The sequence below is a fragment of the Daphnia pulicaria genome, chromosome 3, assembly GCF_021234035.1.
Source record: "Daphnia pulicaria isolate SC F1-1A chromosome 3, SC_F0-13Bv2, whole genome shotgun sequence".
Taxonomy (NCBI): Eukaryota; Metazoa; Arthropoda; class Branchiopoda; order Diplostraca; family Daphniidae; genus Daphnia; species Daphnia pulicaria.
Genome location: NC_060915.1, coordinates 4495849 through 4514976, shown reverse-complemented (window position 1 = coordinate 4514976; position 19128 = coordinate 4495849). Strand labels below are relative to the sequence as shown.

Sequence of the window (19128 nt, the reverse complement as noted above, 5' to 3'; positions counted from 1 at the left end):
TTTCTTGAAAATTTTTTTTTAATCACGATGGTTACCAGTCCAAATTCGTAGATAAAACATTTCAATGCCTTAGAGATAGGTTCAATTCATCTATAGGAATGATTCTGGATAAATTTCATTGCGAGTTTTTCAAAGTTTATCGCGCTTTTTTATTCGCGATGGTTACGAGTCCAAATTCAATGAACAAACATTTCTATCACTTTGAAGTGATTTTCTATTCATCCATTGGGACTAGGAGGGTAAGTTTTCATTTTGAATGTCAACGGTCATATCTCGTAGAACGCAACTGGTCTCGTCAACTCCCAGAAGTTAAGTTACATCGAGTCCCGTTAGTACTTGGAAGGGTGACCGCTTGGGAATACGGGATGTCGTTGGCGATGAATAGTTTGTTTTCAATAACAAATTTCTTGAAAATTTTTTTCAATCACGATGGTTACCAGTCCAAATTCGTAGATAAAACATTTCAATGCCTTAGAGATAGGTTCAATTCATCTATAAGAATGATTCTGGATCAATTCCATTGAGAGTTTTTCAAAGTTTATCGCGTTTTTTAATCGCGATGGTTACCAGTCCAAATTCGTAGATCAAAAATATCAATGGCATAGAGATAGGTTCAATTCATCTATAGGAATGATTCTGGATAAATTTCATTGCGAGTTTTTCAAAGTTTATCGCGCTTTTTTATTCCCGATGGTTACGAGTCCAAATTCAATGAACAAACATTTCTATCACTTTGAAGTGATTTTCTATTCATCCATTGGGACTGGGAGGGTAGGTTTTCATTTTTGAATGTCAACGGTCATATCTCGTAGAACGCAACTGGTCTCGTCAACTCCCAGAAGTTAAGTTACATCGAGTCCCGTTAGTACTTGGAAGGGTGACCGCTTGGGAATACGGGATGTCGTTGGCGATGAATAGTTTGTTTTCAATAACAAATTTCTTGAAAATTTTTTTCAATCACGATGGTTACCAGTCCAAATTCGTAGATAAAACATTTCAATGCCTTAGAGATAGGTTCAATTCATCTATAAGAATGATTCTGGATCAATTCCATTGAGAGTTTTTCAAAGTTTATCGCGTTTTTTAATCGCGATGGTTACCAGTCCAAATTCGTAGATCAAAAATATCAATGGCATAGAGATAGGTTCAATTCATCTATAGGAATGATTCTGGATAAATTTCATTGCGAGTTTTTCAAAGTTTATCGCGCTTTTTTATTCCCGATGGTTACGAGTCCAAATTCAATGAACAAACATTTCTATCACTTTGAAGTGATTTTCTATTCATCCATTGGGACTGGTAGGGTAAATTTTCATTTTTGAATGTCAACGGCCATATCACGTAGAACGCACCTGGTCTCGTCAGCTCCCAGAAGTTAAGTTACGTCGAGTCCCGTTAGTACTTGGAAGGGTGACCGCTTGGGAATACGGGATGTCGTTGGCGATGAATAGTTTGTTTTCAATAACAAATTTCTTGAAATTTTTTTTTCAATCACGATGGTTACCAGTCCAAATTCGTAGATAAAACATTTCAATGCCTTAGAGATAGGTTAAATTCATCTATAAGAATGATTCTGGATCAATTCCATTGAGAGTTTTTCAAAGTTTATCGCGTTTTTTAATCGCGATGGTTACCAGTCCAAATTCGTAGATCAAAAATATCAATGGCATAGAGATAGGTTCAATTCATCTATAGGAATGATTCTGGATAAATTTCATTGCGAGTTTTTCAAAGTTTATCGCGCTTTTTTATTCCCGATGGTTACGAGTCCAAATTAAATGAACAAACATTTCTATCACTTTGAAGTGATTTTCTATTCATCCATTGGGACTGGGAGGGTAAATTTTCATTTTTGAATGTCAACGGCCATATCACGTAGAACGCACCTGGTCTCGTCAGCTCCCAGAAGTTAAGTTACGTCGAGTCCCGTTAGTACTTGGAAGGGTGACCGCTTGGGAATACGGGATGTCGTTGGCGATGAATAGTTTGTTTTCAATAACAAATTTCTTGAAATTTTTTTTTCAATCACGATGGTTACCAGTGCAAATTCGTAGATAAAACATTTCAATGCCTTAGAGATAGGTTCAATTCATCTATAAGAATGATTCTGGATCAATTCCATTGAGAGTTTTTCAAAGTTTATCGCGTTTTTTAATCGCGATGGTTACCAGTCCAAATTCGTAGATCAAAAATATCAATGGCATAGAGATAGGTTCAATTCATCTATAGGAATGATTCTGGATAAATTTCATTGCGAGTTTTTCAAAGTTTATCGCGCTTTTTTATTCCCGATGGTTACGAGTCCAAATTCAATGAACAAACATTTCTATCACTTTGAAGTGATTTTCTATTCATCCATTGGGACTGGTAGGGTAAATTTTCATTTTTGAATGTCAACGGCCATATCACGTAGAACGCACCTGGTCTCGTCAGCTCCCAGAAGTTAAGTTACGTCGAGTCCCGTTAGTACTTGGAAGGGTGACCGCTTGGGAATACGGGATGTCGTTGGCGATGAATAGTTTGTTTTCAATAACAAATTTCTTGAAATTTTTTTTTCAATCACGATGGTTACCAGTCCAAATTCGTAGATAAAACATTTCAATGCCTTAGAGATAGGTTAAATTCATCTATAAGAATGATTCTGGATCAATTCCATTGAGAGTTTTTCAAAGTTTATCGCGTTTTTTAATCGCGATGGTTACCAGTCCAAATTCGTAGATCAAAAATATCAATGGCATAGAGATAGGTTCAATTCATCTATAGGAATGATTCTGGATAAATTTCATTGCGAGTTTTTCAAAGTTTATCGCGCTTTTTTATTCCCGATGGTTACGAGTCCAAATTAAATGAACAAACATTTCTATCACTTTGAAGTGATTTTCTATTCATCCATTGGGACTGGGAGGGTAAATTTTCATTTTTGAATGTCAACGGCCATATCACGTAGAACGCACCTGGTCTCGTCAGCTCCCAGAAGTTAAGTTACGTCGAGTCCCGTTAGTACTTGGAAGGGTGACCGCTTGGGAATACGGGATGTCGTTGGCGATGAATAGTTTGTTTTCAATAACAAATTTCTTGAAATTTTTTTTTCAATCACGATGGTTACCAGTGCAAATTCGTAGATAAAACATTTCAATGCCTTAGAGATAGGTTCAATTCATCTATAAGAATGATTCTGGATCAATTCCATTGAGAGTTTTTCAAAGTTTATCGCGTTTTTTAATCGCGATGGTTACCAGTCCAAATTCGTAGATCAAAAATATCAATGGCATAGAGATAGGTTCAATTCATCTATTTGAATGATTCTGGATAAATTTCATTGCGAGTTTTTCAAAGTTTATCGCGCTTTTTTATTCCCGATGGTTACGAGTCCAAATTCAATGAACAAACATTTCTATCACTTTGAAGTGATTTTCTATTCATCCATTGGGACTGGGAGGGTAAGTTTTCATTTTTGAATGTCAACGGTCATATCTCGTAGAACGCAACTGGTCTCGTCAACTTCCAGAAGTTAAGTTACATCGAGTCCCGTTAGTACTTGGAAGGGTGACCGCTTGGGAATACGGGATGTCGTTGGCGATGAATAGTTTGTTTTCAATAACAAATTTCTTGAAAATTTTTTTCAATCACGATGGTTACCAGTCCAAATTCGTAGATAAAACATTTCAATGCCTTAGAGATAGGTTCAATTCATCTATAAGAATGATTCTGGATCAATTCCATTGAGAGTTTTTCAAAGTTTATCGCGTTTTTTAATCGCGATGGTTACCAGTCCAAATTCGTAGATCAAAAATATCAATGGCATAGAGATAGGTTCAATTCATCTATAGGAATGATTCTGGATAAATTTCATTGCGAGTTTTTCAAAGTTTATCGCGCTTTTTTATTCCCGATGGTTACGAGTCCAAATTCAATGAACAAACATTTCTATCACTTTGAAGTGATTTTCTATTCATCCATTGGGACTGGTAGGGTAAATTTTCATTTTTGATTGTCAACGGCCATATCACGTAGAACGCACCTGGTCTCGTCAGCTCCCAGAAGTTAAGTTACGTCGAGTCCCGTTAGTACTTGGAAGGGTGACCGCTTGGGAATACGGGATGTCGTTGGCGATGAATAGTTTGTTTTCAATAACAAATTTCTTGAAATTTTTTTTTCAATCACGATGGTTACCAGTCCAAATTCGTAGATAAAACATTTCAATGCCTTAGAGATAGGTTAAATTCATCTATAAGAATGATTCTGGATCAATTCCATTGAGAGTTTTTAAAGTTTATCGCGTATTTTAATCGCGATGGTTACCAGTCCAAATTCGTAGATCAAAAATATCAATGGCATAGAGATAGGTTCAATTCATCTATAGGAATGATTCTGGATAAATTTCATTGCGAGTTTTTCAAAGTTTATCGCGCTTTTTTATTCCCGATGGTTACGAGTCCAAATTCAATGAACAAACATTTCTATCACTTTGAAGTGATTTTCTATTCATCCATTGGGACTGGGAGGGTAAATTTTCATTTTTGATTGTCAACGGCCATATCACGTAGAACGCACCTGGTCTCGTCAGCTCCCAGAAGTTAAGTTACGTCGAGTCCCGTTAGTACTTGGAAGGGTGTCCGCTTGGGAATACGGGATGTCGTTGGTGATGAATAGTTTGTTTTCAATAACAAATTTCTTGAAATTTTGTTTTCAATCACGATGGTTACCAGTCCAAATTCGTAGATAAAACATTTCAATGCCTTAGAGATAGGTTAAATTCATCTATAAGAATGATTCTGGATCAATTCCATTGAGAGTTTTTCAAAGTTTATCGCGTTTTTTAATCGCGATGGTTACCAGTCCAAATTCGTAGATCAAAAATATCAATGGCATAGAGATAGGTTCAATTCATCTATAGGAATGATTCTGGATAAATTTCATTGCGAGTTTTTCAAAGTTTATCGCGCTTTTTTATTCCCGATGGTTACGAGTCCAAATTCAATGAACAAACATTTCTATCACTTTGAAGTGATTTTCTATTCATCCATTGGGACTGGTAGGGTAAATTTTCATTTTTGATTGTCAACGGCCATATCACGTAGAACGCACCTGGTCTCGTCAGCTCCCAGAAGTTAAGTTACGTCGAGTCCCGTTAGTACTTGGAAGGGTGACCGCTTGGGAATACGGGATGTCGTTGGCGATGAATAGTTTGTTTTCAATAACAAATTTCTTGAAATTTTTTTTTCAATCACGATGGTTACCAGTCCAAATTCGTAGATAAAACATTTCAATGCCTTAGAGATAGGTTAAATTCATCTATAAGAATGATTCTGGATCAATTCCATTGAGAGTTTTTAAAGTTTATCGCGTTTTTTAATCGCGATGGTTACCAGTCCAAATTCGTAGATCAAAAATATCAATGGCATAGAGATAGGTTCAATTCATCTATAGGAATGATTCTGGATAAATTTCATTGCGAGTTTTTCAAAGTTTATCGCGCTTTTTTATTCCCGATGGTTACGAGTCCAAATTCAATGAACAAACATTTCTATCACTTTGAAGTGATTTTCTATTCATCCATTGGGACTGGTAGGGTAAATTTTCATTTTTGATTGTCAACGGCCATATCACGTAGAACGCACCTGGTCTCGTCAGCTCCCAGAAGTTAAGTTACGTCGAGTCCCGTTAGTACTTGGAAGGGTGACCGCTTGGGAATACGGGATGTCGTTGGCGATGAATAGTTTGTTTTCAATAACAAATTTCTTGAAATTTTTTTTTCAATCACGATGGTTACCAGTCCAAATTCGTAGATAAAACATTTCAATGCCTTAGAGATAGGTTAAATTCATCTATAAGAATGATTCTGGATCAATTCCATTGAGAGTTTTTCAAAGTTTATCGCGTTTTTTAATCGCGATGGTTACCAGTCCAAATTCGTAGATCAAAAATATCAATGGCATAGAGATAGGTTCAATTCATCTATTTGAATGATTCTGGATAAATTTCATTGCGAGTTTTTCAAAGTTTATCGCGCTTTTTTATTCCCGATGGTTACGAGTCCAAATTCAATGAACAAACATTTCTATCACTTTGAAGTGATTTTCTATTCATCCATTGGGATTGGGAGGGTAATTTTTCATTTTTGAATGTCAACGGCCATATCACGTAGTACGCTCCTGGTCTCGTCAGCTCCCAGAAGTTAAGTTACGTCGAGTCCCGTTAGTACTTGGAAGGGTGACCGCTTGGGAATACGGGATGTCGTTGGCGATGAATAGTTTGTTTTCAATAACAAATTTCTTGAAATTTTTTTTTCAATCACGATGGTTACCAGTCCAAATTCGTAGATAAAACATTTCAATGCCTTAGAGATAGGTTAAATTCATCTATAAGAATGATTCTGGATCAATTCCATTGAGAGTTTTTCAAAGTTTATCGCGTTTTTTAATCGCGATGGTTACCAGTCCAAATTCGTAGATCAAAAATATCAATGGCATAGAGATAGGTTCAATTCATCTATAGGAATGATTCTGGATAAATTTCATTGCGAGTTTTTCAAAGTTTATCGCGCTTTTTTATTCCCGATGGTTACGAGTCCAAATTCAATGAACAAACATTTCTATCACTTTGAAGTGATTTTCTATTCATCCATTGGGACTGGTAGGGTAAATTTTCATTTTTGAATGTCAACGGCCATATCACGTAGAACGCACCTGGTCTCGTCAGCTCCCAGAAGTTAAGTTACGTCGAGTCCCGTTAGTACTTGGAAGGGTGACCGCTTGGGAATACGGGATGTCGTTGGCGATGAATAGTTTGTTTTCAATAACAAATTTCTTGAAATTTTTTTTTCAATCACGATGGTTACCAGTCCAAATTCGTAGATAAAACATTTCAATGCCTTAGAGATAGGTTAAATTCATCTATAAGAATGATTCTGGATCAATTCCATTGAGAGTTTTTCAAAGTTTATCGCGTTTTTTAATCGCGATGGTTACCAGTCCAAATTCGTAGATTAAAAATATCAATGGCATAGAGATAGGTTCAATTCATCTATTTGAATGATTCTGGATAAATTTCATTGCGAGTTTTTCAAAGTTTATCGCGCTTTTTTATTCGCGATGGTTACGAGTCCAAATTCAATGAACAAACATTTCTATCACTTTGAAGTGATTTTCTATTCATCCATTGGGATTGGGAGGGTAATTTTTCATTTTTGAATGTCAACGGCCATATCACGTAGAACGCACCTGGTCTCGTCAGCTCCCAGAAGTTAAGTTACGTCGAGTCCCGTTAGTACTTGGAAGGGTGACCGCTTGGGAATACGGGATGTCGTTGGCGATGAATAGTTTGTTTTCAATAACAAATTTCTTGAAAATTTTTTTTTAATCACGATGGTTACCAGTCCAAATTCGTAGATAAAACATTTCAATGCCTTAGAGATAGGTTCAATTCATCTATAAGAATGATTCTGGATCAATTCCATTGAGAGTTTTTCAAAGTTTATCGCGTTTTTTAATCGCGATGGTTACCAGTCCAAATTCGTAGATCAAAAATGTCAATGGCATAGAGATAGGTTCAATTCATCTATAGGAATGATTCTGGATAAATTTCATTGCGAGTTTTTCAAAGTTTATCGCGCTTTTTTATTCCCGATGGTTACGAGTCCAAATTCAATGAACAAACATTTCTATCACTTTGAAGTGATTTTCTATTCATCCATTGGGACTGGGAGGGTAAGTTTTCATTTTTGAATGTCAACGGTCATATCTCGTAGAACGCAACTGGTCTCGTCAACTCCCAGAAGTTAAGTTACGTCGAGTCCCGTTAGTACTTGGAAGGGTGACCGCTTGGGAATACGGGATGTCGTTGGCGATGAATAGTTTGTTTTCAATAACAAATTTCTTGAAATTTTTTTTTCAATCACGATGGTTACCAGTCCAAATTCGTAGATAAAACATTTCAATGCCTTAGAGATAGGTTCAATTCATCTATAGGAATGATTCTGGATAAATTTCATTGCGAGTTTTTCAAAGTTTATCGCGCTTTTTTATTCGCGATGGTTACGAGTCCAAATTCAATGAACAAACATTTCTATCACTTTGAAGTGATTTTCTATTCATCCATTGGGATTGGGAGGGTAATTTTTCATTTTTGAATGTCAACGGCCATATCACGTAGAACGCACCTGGTCTCGTCAGCTCCCAGAAGTTAAGTTACGTCGAGTCCCGTTAGTACTTGGAAGGGTGACCGCTTGGGAATACGGGATGTCGTTGGCGATGAAAAGTTTGTTTTCAATAATAAATTTCTTGAAATTTTTTTTTCAATCACGATGGTTACCAGTCCAAATTCGTAGATAAAACATTTCAATGCCTTAGAGATAGGTTCAATTCATCTATAGGAATGATTCTGGATAAATTTCATTGCGAGTTTTTCAAAGTTTATCGCGCTTTTTTATTCGCGATGGTTACGAGTCCAAATTCAATGAACAAACATTTCTATCACTTTGAAGTGATTTTCTATTCATCCATTGGGATTGGGAGGGTAATTTTTCATTTTTGAATGTCAACGGCCATATCACGTAGAACGCACCTGGTCTCGTCAGCTCCCAGAAGTTAAGTTACGTCGAGTCCCGTTAGTACTTGGAAGGGTGACCGCTTGGGAATACGGGATGTCGTTGGCGATGAATAGTTTGTTTTCAATAACAAATTTCTTGAAAATTTTTTTTTAATCACGATGGTTACCAGTCCAAATTCGTAGATAAAACATTTCAATGCCTTAGAGATAGGTTCAATTCATCTATAAGAATGATTCTGGATCAATTCCATTGAGAGTTTTTCAAAGTTTATCGCGTTTTTTAATCGCGATGGTTACCAGTCCAAATTCGTAGATCAAAAATGTCAATGGCATAGAGATAGGTTCAATTCATCTATAGGAATGATTCTGGATAAATTTCATTGCGAGTTTTTCAAAGTTTATCGCGCTTTTTTATTCCCGATGGTTACGAGTCCAAATTCAATGAACAAACATTTCTATCACTTTGAAGTGATTTTCTATTCATCCATTGGGACTGGGAGGGTAAGTTTTCATTTTTGAATGTCAACGGTCATATCTCGTAGAACGCAACTGGTCTCGTCAACTCCCAGAAGTTAAGTTACATCGAGTCCCGTTAGTACTTGGAAGGGTGACCGCTTGGGAATACGGGATGTCGTTGGCGATGAATAGTTTGTTTTCAATAACAAATTTCTTGAAAATTTTTTTCAATCACGATGGTTACCAGTCCAAATTTGTAGATAAAACATTTCAATGCCTTAGAGATAGGTTCAATTCATCTATAAGAATGATTCTGGATCAATTCCATTGAGAGTTTTTCAAAGTTTATCGCGTTTTTTAATCGCGATGGTTACCAGTCCAAATTCGTAGATCAAAAATGTCAATGGCATAGAGATAGGTTCAATTCATCTATAGGAATGATTCTGGATAAATTTCATTGCGAGTTTTTCAAAGTTTATCGCGCTTTTTTATTCCCGATGGTTACGAGTCCAAATTCAATGAACAAACATTTCTATCACTTTGAAGTGATTTTCTATTCATCCATTGGGACTGGGAGGGTAAGTTTTCATTTTTGAATGTCAACGGTCATATCTCGTAGAACGCAACTGGTCTCGTCAACTCCCAGAAGTTAAGTTACATCGAGTCCCGTTAGTACTTGGAAGGGTGACCGCTTGGGAATACGGGATGTCGTTGGCGATGAATAGTTTGTTTTCAATAACAAATTTCTTGAAAATTTTTTTCAATCACGATGGTTACCAGTCCAAATTCGTAGATAAAACATTTCAATGCCTTAGAGATAGGTTCAATTCATCTATAAGAATGATTCTGGATCAATTCCATTGAGAGTTTTTCAAAGTTTATCGCGTTTTTTAATCGCGATGGTTACCAGTCCAAATTCGTAGATCAAAAATATCAATGGCATAGAGATAGGTTCAATTCATCTATAGGAATGATTCTGGATAAATTTCATTGCGAGTTTTTCAAAGTTTATCGCGCTTTTTTATTCCCGATGGTTACGAGTCCAAATTCAATGAACAAACATTTCTATCACTTTGAAGTGATTTTCTATTCATCCATTGGGACTGGGAGGGTAGGTTTTCATTTTTGAATGTCAACGGTCATATCTCGTAGAACGCAACTGGTCTCGTCAACTCCCAGAAGTTAAGTTACATCGAGTCCCGTTAGTACTTGGAAGGGTGACCGCTTGGGAATACGGGATGTCGTTGGCGATGAATAGTTTGTTTTCAATAACAAATTTCTTGAAAATTTTTTTCAATCACGATGGTTACCAGTCCAAATTCGTAGATAAAACATTTCAATGCCTTAGAGATAGGTTCAATTCATCTATAAGAATGATTCTGGATCAATTCCATTGAGAGTTTTTCAAAGTTTATCGCGTTTTTTAATCGCGATGGTTACCAGTCCAAATTCGTAGATCAAAAATATCAATGGCATAGAGATAGGTTCAATTCATCTATAGGAATGATTCTGGATAAATTTCATTGCGAGTTTTTCAAAGTTTATCGCGCTTTTTTATTCCCGATGGTTACGAGTCCAAATTCAATGAACAAACATTTCTATCACTTTGAAGTGATTTTCTATTCATCCATTGGGACTGGTAGGGTAAATTTTCATTTTTGAATGTCAACGGCCATATCACGTAGAACGCCCCTGGTCTCGTCAGCTCCCAGAAGTTAAGTTACGTCGAGTCCCGTTAGTACTTGGAAGGGTGACCGCTTGGGAATACGGGATGTCGTTGGCGATGAATAGTTTGTTTTCAATAATAAATTTTTTGAAATTTTTTTTTCAATCACGATGGTTACCAGTCCAAATTCGTAGATAAAACATTTCAATGCCTTAGAGATAGGTTCAATTCATCTATAGGAATGATTCTGGATAAATTTCATTGCGAGTTTTTCAAAGTTTATCGCGCTTTTTTATTCGCGATGGTTACGAGTCCAAATTCAATGAACAAACATTTCTATCACTTTGAAGTGATTTTCTATTCATCCATTGGGATTGGGAGGGTAATTTTTCATTTTTGAATGTCAACGGCCATATCACGTAGAACGCACCTGGTCTCGTCAGCTCCCAGAAGTTAAGTTACGTCGAGTCCCGTTAGTACTTGGAAGGGTGACCGCTTGGGAATACGGGATGTCGTTGGCGATGAATAGTTTGTTTTCAATAACAAATTTCTTGAAAATTTTTTTTTAATCACGATGGTTACCAGTCCAAATTCGTAGATAAAACATTTCAATGCCTTAGAGATAGGTTCAATTCATCTATAGGAATGATTCTGGATAAATTTCATTGCGAGTTTTTCAAAGTTTATCGCGCTTTTTTATTCGCGATGGTTACGAGTCCAAATTCAATGAACAAACATTTCTATCACTTTGAAGTGATTTTCTATTCATCCATTGGGACTAGGAGGGTAAGTTTTCATTTTTGAATGCCAACGGTCATATCTCGTAGAACGCAACTGGTCTCGTCAACTCCCAGAAGTTAAGTTACATCGAGTCCCGTTAGTACTTGGAAGGGTGACCGCTTGGGAATACGGGATGTCGTTGGCGATGAATAGTTTGTTTTCAATAACAAATTTCTTGAAAATTTTTTTCAATCACGATGGTTACCAGTCCAAATTCGTAGATAAAACATTTCAATGCCTTAGAGATAGGTTCAATTCATCTATAAGAATGATTCTGGATCAATTCCATTGAGAGTTTTTCAAAGTTTATCGCGTTTTTTAATCGCGATGGTTACCAGTCCAAATTCGTAGATCAAAAATATCAATGGCATAGAGATAGGTTCAATTCATCTATAGGAATGATTCTGGATAAATTTCATTGCGAGTTTTTCAAAGTTTATCGCGCTTTTTTATTCCCGATGGTTACGAGTCCAAATTCAATGAACAAACATTTCTATCACTTTGAAGTGATTTTCTATTCATCCATTGGGACTGGGAGGGTAGGTTTTCATTTTTGAATGTCAACGGTCATATCTCGTAGAACGCAACTGGTCTCGTCAACTCCCAGAAGTTAAGTTACATCGAGTCCCGTTAGTACTTGGAAGGGTGACCGCTTGGGAATACGGGATGTCGTTGGCGATGAATAGTTTGTTTTCAATAACAAATTTCTTGAAAATTTTTTTCAATCACGATGGTTACCAGTCCAAATTCGTAGATAAAACATTTCAATGCCTTAGAGATAGGTTCAATTCATCTATAAGAATGATTCTGGATCAATTCCATTGAGAGTTTTTCAAAGTTTATCGCGTTTTTTAATCGCGATGGTTACCAGTCCAAATTCGTAGATCAAAAATATCAATGGCATAGAGATAGGTTCAATTCATCTATAGGAATGATTCTGGATAAATTTCATTGCGAGTTTTTCAAAGTTTATCGCGCTTTTTTATTCCCGATGGTTACGAGTCCAAATTCAATGAACAAACATTTCTATCACTTTGAAGTGATTTTCTATTCATCCATTGGGACTGGTAGGGTAAATTTTTATTTTTGAATGTCAACGGCCATATCACGTAGAACGCACCTGGTCTCGTCAGCTCCCAGAAGTTAAGTTACGTCGAGTCCCGTTAGTACTTGGAAGGGTGACCGCTTGGGAATACGGGATGTCGTTGGCGATGAATAGTTTGTTTTCAATAACAAATTTCTTGAAATTTTTTTTTCAATCACGATGGTTACCAGTCCAAATTCGTAGATAAAACATTTCAATGCCTTAGAGATAGGTTAAATTCATCTATAAGAATGATTCTGGATCAATTCCATTGAGAGTTTTTCAAAGTTTATCGCGTTTTTTAATCGCGATGGTTACCAGTCCAAATTCGTAGATCAAAAATATCAATGGCATAGAGATAGGTTCAATTCATCTATAGGAATGATTCTGGATAAATTTCATTGCGAGTTTTTCAAAGTTTATCGCGCTTTTTTATTCCCGATGGTTACGAGTCCAAATTAAATGAACAAACATTTCTATCACTTTGAAGTGATTTTCTATTCATCCATTGGGACTGGGAGGGTAAATTTTCATTTTTGAATGTCAACGGCCATATCACGTAGAACGCACCTGGTCTCGTCAGCTCCCAGAAGTTAAGTTACGTCGAGTCCCGTTAGTACTTGGAAGGGTGACCGCTTGGGAATACGGGATGTCGTTGGCGATGAATAGTTTGTTTTCAATAACAAATTTCTTGAAATTTTTTTTTCAATCACGATGGTTACCAGTGCAAATTCGTAGATAAAACATTTCAATGCCTTAGAGATAGGTTCAATTCATCTATAAGAATGATTCTGGATCAATTCCATTGAGAGTTTTTCAAAGTTTATCGCGTTTTTTAATCGCGATGGTTACCAGTCCAAATTCGTAGATCAAAAATATCAATGGCATAGAGATAGGTTCAATTCATCTATTTGAATGATTCTGGATAAATTTCATTGCGAGTTTTTCAAAGTTTATCGCGCTTTTTTATTCCCGATGGTTACGAGTCCAAATTCAATGAACAAACATTTCTATCACTTTGAAGTGATTTTCTATTCATCCATTGGGACTAGGAGGGTAAGTTTTCATTTTTGAATGCCAACGGTCATATCTCGTAGAACGCAACTGGTCTCGTCAACTCCCAGAAGTTAAGTTACATCGAGTCCCGTTAGTACTTGGAAGGGTGACCGCTTGGGAATACGGGATGTCGTTGGCGATGAATAGTTTGTTTTCAATAACAAATTTCTTGAAAATTTTTTTCAATCACGATGGTTACCAGTCCAAATTCGTAGATAAAACATTTCAATGCCTTAGAGATAGGTTCAATTCATCTATAAGAATGATTCTGGATCAATTCCATTGAGAGTTTTTCAAAGTTTATCGCGTTTTTTAATCGCGATGGTTACCAGTCCAAATTCGTAGATCAAAAATATCAATGGCATAGAGATAGGTTCAATTCATCTATAGGAATGATTCTGGATAAATTTCATTGCGAGTTTTTCAAAGTTTATCGCGCTTTTTTATTCCCGATGGTTACGAGTCCAAATTCAATGAACAAACATTTCTATCACTTTGAAGTGATTTTCTATTCATCCATTGGGACTGGGAGGGTAGGTTTTCATTTTTGAATGTCAACGGTCATATCTCGTAGAACGCAACTGGTCTCGTCAACTCCCAGAAGTTAAGTTACATCGAGTCCCGTTAGTACTTGGAAGGGTGACCGCTTGGGAATACGGGATGTCGTTGGCGATGAATAGTTTGTTTTCAATAACAAATTTCTTGAAAATTTTTTTCAATCACGATGGTTACCAGTCCAAATTCGTAGATAAAACATTTCAATGCCTTAGAGATAGGTTCAATTCATCTATAAGAATGATTCTGGATCAATTCCATTGAGAGTTTTTCAAAGTTTATCGCGTTTTTTAATCGCGATGGTTACCAGTCCAAATTCGTAGATCAAAAATATCAATGGCATAGAGATAGGTTCAATTCATCTATAGGAATGATTCTGGATAAATTTCATTGCGAGTTTTTCAAAGTTTATCGCGCTTTTTTATTCCCGATGGTTACGAGTCCAAATTCAATGAACAAACATTTCTATCACTTTGAAGTGATTTTCTATTCATCCATTGGGACTGGTAGGGTAAATTTTTATTTTTGAATGTCAACGGCCATATCACGTAGAACGCACCTGGTCTCGTCAGCTCCCAGAAGTTAAGTTACGTCGAGTCCCGTTAGTACTTGGAAGGGTGACCGCTTGGGAATACGGGATGTCGTTGGCGATGAATAGTTTGTTTTCAATAACAAATTTCTTGAAATTTTTTTTTCAATCACGATGGTTACCAGTCCAAATTCGTAGATAAAACATTTCAATGCCTTAGAGATAGGTTAAATTCATCTATAAGAATGATTCTGGATCAATTCCATTGAGAGTTTTTCAAAGTTTATCGCGTTTTTTAATCGCGATGGTTACCAGTCCAAATTCGTAGATCAAAAATATCAATGGCATAGAGATAGGTTCAATTCATCTATAGGAATGATTCTGGATAAATTTCATTGCGAGTTTTTCAAAGTTTATCGCGCTTTTTTATTCCCGATGGTTACGAGTCCAAATTAAATGAACAAACATTTCTATCACTTTGAAGTGATTTTCTATTCATCCATTGGGACTGGGAGGGTAAATTTTCATTTTTGAATGTCAACGGCCATATCACGTAGAACGCACCTGGTCTCGTCAGCTCCCAGAAGTTAAGTTACGTCGAGTCCCGTTAGTACTTGGAAGGGTGACCGCTTGGGAATACGGGATGTCGTTGGCGATGAATAGTTTGTTTTCAATAACAAATTTCTTGAAATTTTTTTTTCAATCACGATGGTTACCAGTGCAAATTCGTAGATAAAACATTTCAATGCCTTAGAGATAGGTTCAATTCATCTATAAGAATGATTCTGGATCAATTCCATTGAGAGTTTTTCAAAGTTTATCGCGTTTTTTAATCGCGATGGTTACCAGTCCAAATTCGTAGATCAAAAATATCAATGGCATAGAGATAGGTTCAATTCATCTATTTGAATGATTCTGGATAAATTTCATTGCGAGTTTTTCAAAGTTTATCGCGCTTTTTTATTCCCGATGGTTACGAGTCCAAATTCAATGAACAAACATTTCTATCACTTTGAAGTGATTTTCTATTCATCCATTGGGACTGGGAGGGTAAGTTTTCATTTTTGAATGTCAACGGTCATATCTCGTAGAACGCAACTGGTCTCGTCAACTTCCAGAAGTTAAGTTACATCGAGTCCCGTTAGTACTTGGAAGGGTGACCGCTTGGGAATACGGGATGTCGTTGGCGATGAATAGTTTGTTTTCAATAACAAATTTCTTGAAAATTTTTTTCAATCACGATGGTTACCAGTCCAAATTCGTAGATAAAACATTTCAATGCCTTAGAGATAGGTTCAATTCATCTATAAGAATGATTCTGGATCAATTCCATTGAGAGTTTTTCAAAGTTTATCGCGTTTTTTAATCGCGATGGTTACCAGTCCAAATTCGTAGATCAAAAATATCAATGGCATAGAGATAGGTTCAATTCATCTATAGGAATGATTCTGGATAAATTTCATTGCGAGTTTTTCAAAGTTTATCGCGCTTTTTTATTCCCGATGGTTACGAGTCCAAATTCAATGAACAAACATTTCTATCACTTTGAAGTGATTTTCTATTCATCCATTGGGACTGGTAGGGTAAATTTTCATTTTTGATTGTCAACGGCCATATCACGTAGAACGCACCTGGTCTCGTCAGCTCCCAGAAGTTAAGTTACGTCGAGTCCCGTTAGTACTTGGAAGGGTGACCGCTTGGGAATACGGGATGTCGTTGGCGATGAATAGTTTGTTTTCAATAACAAATTTCTTGAAATTTTTTTTTCAATCACGATGGTTACCAGTCCAAATTCGTAGATAAAACATTTCAATGCCTTAGAGATAGGTTAAATTCATCTATAAGAATGATTCTGGATCAATTCCATTGAGAGTTTTTAAAGTTTATCGCGTTTTTTAATCGCGATGGTTACCAGTCCAAATTCGTAGATCAAAAATATCAATGGCATAGAGATAGGTTCAATTCATCTATAGGAATGATTCTGGATAAATTTCATTGCGAGTTTTTCAAAGTTTATCGCGCTTTTTTATTCCCGATGGTTACGAGTCCAAATTCAATGAACAAACATTTCTATCACTTTGAAGTGATTTTCTATTCATCCATTGGGACTGGTAGGGTAAATTTTCATTTTTGATTGTCAACGGCCATATCACGTAGAACGCACCTGGTCTCGTCAGCTCCCAGAAGTTAAGTTACGTCGAGTCCCGTTAGTACTTGGAAGGGTGACCGCTTGGGAATACGGGATGTCGTTGGCGATGAATAGTTTGTTTTCAATAACAAATTTCTTGAAATTTTTTTTTCAATCACGATGGTTACCAGTCCAAATTCGTAGATAAAACATTTCAATGCCTTAGAGATAGGTTAAATTCATCTATAAGAATGATTCTGGATCAATTCCATTGAGAGTTTTTCAAAGTTTATCGCGTTTTTTAATCGCGATGGTTACCAGTCCAAATTCGTAGATCAAAAATATCAATGGCATAGAGATAGGTTCAATTCATCTATTTGAATGATTCTGGATAAATTTCATTGCGAGTTTTTCAAAGTTTATCGCGCTTTTTTATTCCCGATGGTTACGAGTCCAAATTCAATGAACAAACATTTCTATCACTTTGAAGTGATTTTCTATTCATCCATTGGGACTGGTAGGGTAAATTTTCATTTTTGATTGTCAACGGCCATATCACGTAGAACGCACCTGGTCTCGTCAGCTCCCAGAAGTTAAGTTACGTCGAGTCCCGTTAGTACTTGGAAGGGTGACCGCTTGGGAATACGGGATGTCGTTGGCGATGAATAGTTTGTTTTCAATAACAAATTTCTTGAAATTTTTTTTTCAATCACGATGGTTACCAGTCCAAATTCGTAGATAAAACATTTCAATGCCTTAGAGATAGGTTCAATTCATCTATAGGAATGATTCTGGATAAATTTCATTGCGAGTTTTTCAAAGTTTATCGCGCTTTTTTATTCGCGATGGTTACGAGTCCAAATTCAATGAACAAACATTTCTATCACTTTGAAGTGATTTTCTATTCATCCATTGGGACTGGGAGGGTAAATTTTCATTTTTGAATGTCAACGGCCATATCACGTAGAACGCAACTGGTCTCGTCAACTCCCAGAAGTTAAGTTACATCGAGTCCCGTTAGTACTTGGAAGGGTGACCGCTTGGGAATACGGGATGTCGTTGGCGATGAATAGTTTGTTTTCAATAACAAATTTCTTGAAAATTTTTTTCAATCACGATGGTTACCAGTCCAAATTCGTAGATAAAACATTTCAATGCCTTAGAGATAGGTTCAATTCATCTATAAGAATGATTCTGGATCAATTCCATTGAGAGTTTTTCAAAGTTAATCGCGTTTTTTAATCGCGATGGTTACCAGTCCAAATTCGTAGATCAAAAATATCAATGGCATAGAGATAGGTTCAATTCATCTATAGGAATGATTCTGGATAAATTTCATTGCGAGTTTTTCAAAGTTTATCGCTTTTTTTTATTCCCGATGGTTACGAGTCCAAATTAAATGTACAAACATTTCTATCACTTTGAAGTGATTTTCTATTCATCCATTGGGACTGGGAGGGTAAATTTTCATTTTTGAATGTCAACGGCCATATCACGTAGAACGCAACTGGTCTCGTCAACTCCCAGAAGTTAAGTAACGTCGAGTCCCGTTAGTACTTGGAAGGGTGACCGCTTGGGAATACGGGATGTCGTTTTTGGCGATGAACAGTTTGTTTTCAATAACAAATTTCTTGAAATTTTTTTTCAATCACGATGGTTACCAGTGCAAATTCGTAGATAAAAAATTTCAATGCCTTAGAGATAGGTTCAATTCATCTATAAGAATGATTCTGGATCAATTCCATTGAGAGTTTTTCAAAGTTTATCGCGTTTTTTAATCGCGATGGTTACCAGTCCAAATTCGTAGATCAAAAATATCAATGGCATAGAGATAGGTTCAATTCATCTATAGGAATGATTCTGGATAAATTTCATTGCGAGTTTTTCAAAGTTTATCGCGCTTTTTTATTCGCGATGGTTACGAGTCCAAATTAAACGAACAAACATTTCTATCACTTTGAAGTGATTTTCTATTCATCCATTGGGACTGGGAGGGTAAATTTTCATATTTGAATGTCAACGACCATATCACGTAGAACGCAACTGGTCTCGTCAACTCCCACAAGTTAAGTTACGTCGAGTCCCGTTAGTACTTGGAAGGGTGACCACTTGGGAATACGGGATGTCGTTGGCGATGAATAGTTTGTTTTCAATAACAAATTTCTTGAAAATTTTTTTCAATCACGATGGTTACCAGTCCAAATTCGTAGATAAAACATTTCAATGCCTTAGAGATAGGTTCAATTCATCTATAAGAATGATTCTGGATCAATTCCATTGAGAGTTTTTCAAAGTTTATCGCGTTTTTTAATCGCGATGGTTAC

At 36.3% G+C, this 19128-nt stretch overlaps 37 pseudogenes; all 37 read left to right on the top strand.

The window, feature by feature from the left end:
* Positions 1-258: 258 nt before the first annotated feature.
* Positions 259-377, top strand: LOC124330411 (annotated as a pseudogene).
* A 414-nt stretch (positions 378-791) lies between these two features.
* LOC124330410 lies at positions 792-910 on the top strand (annotated as a pseudogene).
* Positions 911-1324: 414 nt separating this feature from the next.
* LOC124333168 lies at positions 1325-1443 on the top strand (annotated as a pseudogene).
* A 415-nt stretch (positions 1444-1858) lies between these two features.
* On the top strand, positions 1859-1977 carry LOC124333167 (annotated as a pseudogene).
* A 415-nt stretch (positions 1978-2392) lies between these two features.
* Positions 2393-2511, top strand: LOC124333166 (annotated as a pseudogene).
* A 415-nt stretch (positions 2512-2926) lies between these two features.
* LOC124333165 lies at positions 2927-3045 on the top strand (annotated as a pseudogene).
* Positions 3046-3460: 415 nt separating this feature from the next.
* LOC124330588 lies at positions 3461-3579 on the top strand (annotated as a pseudogene).
* Positions 3580-3993: 414 nt separating this feature from the next.
* LOC124333164 lies at positions 3994-4112 on the top strand (annotated as a pseudogene).
* Positions 4113-4526: 414 nt separating this feature from the next.
* Positions 4527-4645, top strand: LOC124335144 (annotated as a pseudogene).
* Positions 4646-5060: 415 nt separating this feature from the next.
* Positions 5061-5179, top strand: LOC124333163 (annotated as a pseudogene).
* A 414-nt stretch (positions 5180-5593) lies between these two features.
* On the top strand, positions 5594-5712 carry LOC124333162 (annotated as a pseudogene).
* A 415-nt stretch (positions 5713-6127) lies between these two features.
* On the top strand, positions 6128-6246 carry LOC124334267 (annotated as a pseudogene).
* Positions 6247-6661: 415 nt separating this feature from the next.
* LOC124333161 lies at positions 6662-6780 on the top strand (annotated as a pseudogene).
* A 415-nt stretch (positions 6781-7195) lies between these two features.
* LOC124333160 lies at positions 7196-7314 on the top strand (annotated as a pseudogene).
* Positions 7315-7729: 415 nt separating this feature from the next.
* On the top strand, positions 7730-7848 carry LOC124330177 (annotated as a pseudogene).
* A 285-nt stretch (positions 7849-8133) lies between these two features.
* LOC124333159 lies at positions 8134-8252 on the top strand (annotated as a pseudogene).
* Positions 8253-8537: 285 nt separating this feature from the next.
* Positions 8538-8656, top strand: LOC124333157 (annotated as a pseudogene).
* A 415-nt stretch (positions 8657-9071) lies between these two features.
* LOC124330409 lies at positions 9072-9190 on the top strand (annotated as a pseudogene).
* Positions 9191-9604: 414 nt separating this feature from the next.
* LOC124330406 lies at positions 9605-9723 on the top strand (annotated as a pseudogene).
* Positions 9724-10137: 414 nt separating this feature from the next.
* On the top strand, positions 10138-10256 carry LOC124330405 (annotated as a pseudogene).
* Positions 10257-10670: 414 nt separating this feature from the next.
* On the top strand, positions 10671-10789 carry LOC124334291 (annotated as a pseudogene).
* A 285-nt stretch (positions 10790-11074) lies between these two features.
* Positions 11075-11193, top strand: LOC124333156 (annotated as a pseudogene).
* A 285-nt stretch (positions 11194-11478) lies between these two features.
* LOC124330353 lies at positions 11479-11597 on the top strand (annotated as a pseudogene).
* Positions 11598-12011: 414 nt separating this feature from the next.
* LOC124330404 lies at positions 12012-12130 on the top strand (annotated as a pseudogene).
* Positions 12131-12544: 414 nt separating this feature from the next.
* LOC124333154 lies at positions 12545-12663 on the top strand (annotated as a pseudogene).
* A 415-nt stretch (positions 12664-13078) lies between these two features.
* LOC124333153 lies at positions 13079-13197 on the top strand (annotated as a pseudogene).
* A 415-nt stretch (positions 13198-13612) lies between these two features.
* LOC124330352 lies at positions 13613-13731 on the top strand (annotated as a pseudogene).
* Positions 13732-14145: 414 nt separating this feature from the next.
* On the top strand, positions 14146-14264 carry LOC124330403 (annotated as a pseudogene).
* A 414-nt stretch (positions 14265-14678) lies between these two features.
* LOC124333152 lies at positions 14679-14797 on the top strand (annotated as a pseudogene).
* A 415-nt stretch (positions 14798-15212) lies between these two features.
* On the top strand, positions 15213-15331 carry LOC124333151 (annotated as a pseudogene).
* A 415-nt stretch (positions 15332-15746) lies between these two features.
* Positions 15747-15865, top strand: LOC124330587 (annotated as a pseudogene).
* A 414-nt stretch (positions 15866-16279) lies between these two features.
* On the top strand, positions 16280-16398 carry LOC124333150 (annotated as a pseudogene).
* A 414-nt stretch (positions 16399-16812) lies between these two features.
* Positions 16813-16931, top strand: LOC124333149 (annotated as a pseudogene).
* Positions 16932-17346: 415 nt separating this feature from the next.
* LOC124333148 lies at positions 17347-17465 on the top strand (annotated as a pseudogene).
* Positions 17466-17750: 285 nt separating this feature from the next.
* LOC124330331 lies at positions 17751-17869 on the top strand (annotated as a pseudogene).
* A 414-nt stretch (positions 17870-18283) lies between these two features.
* Positions 18284-18402, top strand: LOC124330579 (annotated as a pseudogene).
* Positions 18403-18819: 417 nt separating this feature from the next.
* Positions 18820-18938, top strand: LOC124330322 (annotated as a pseudogene).
* The last annotated feature ends 190 nt before the right edge of the window (positions 18939-19128 follow it).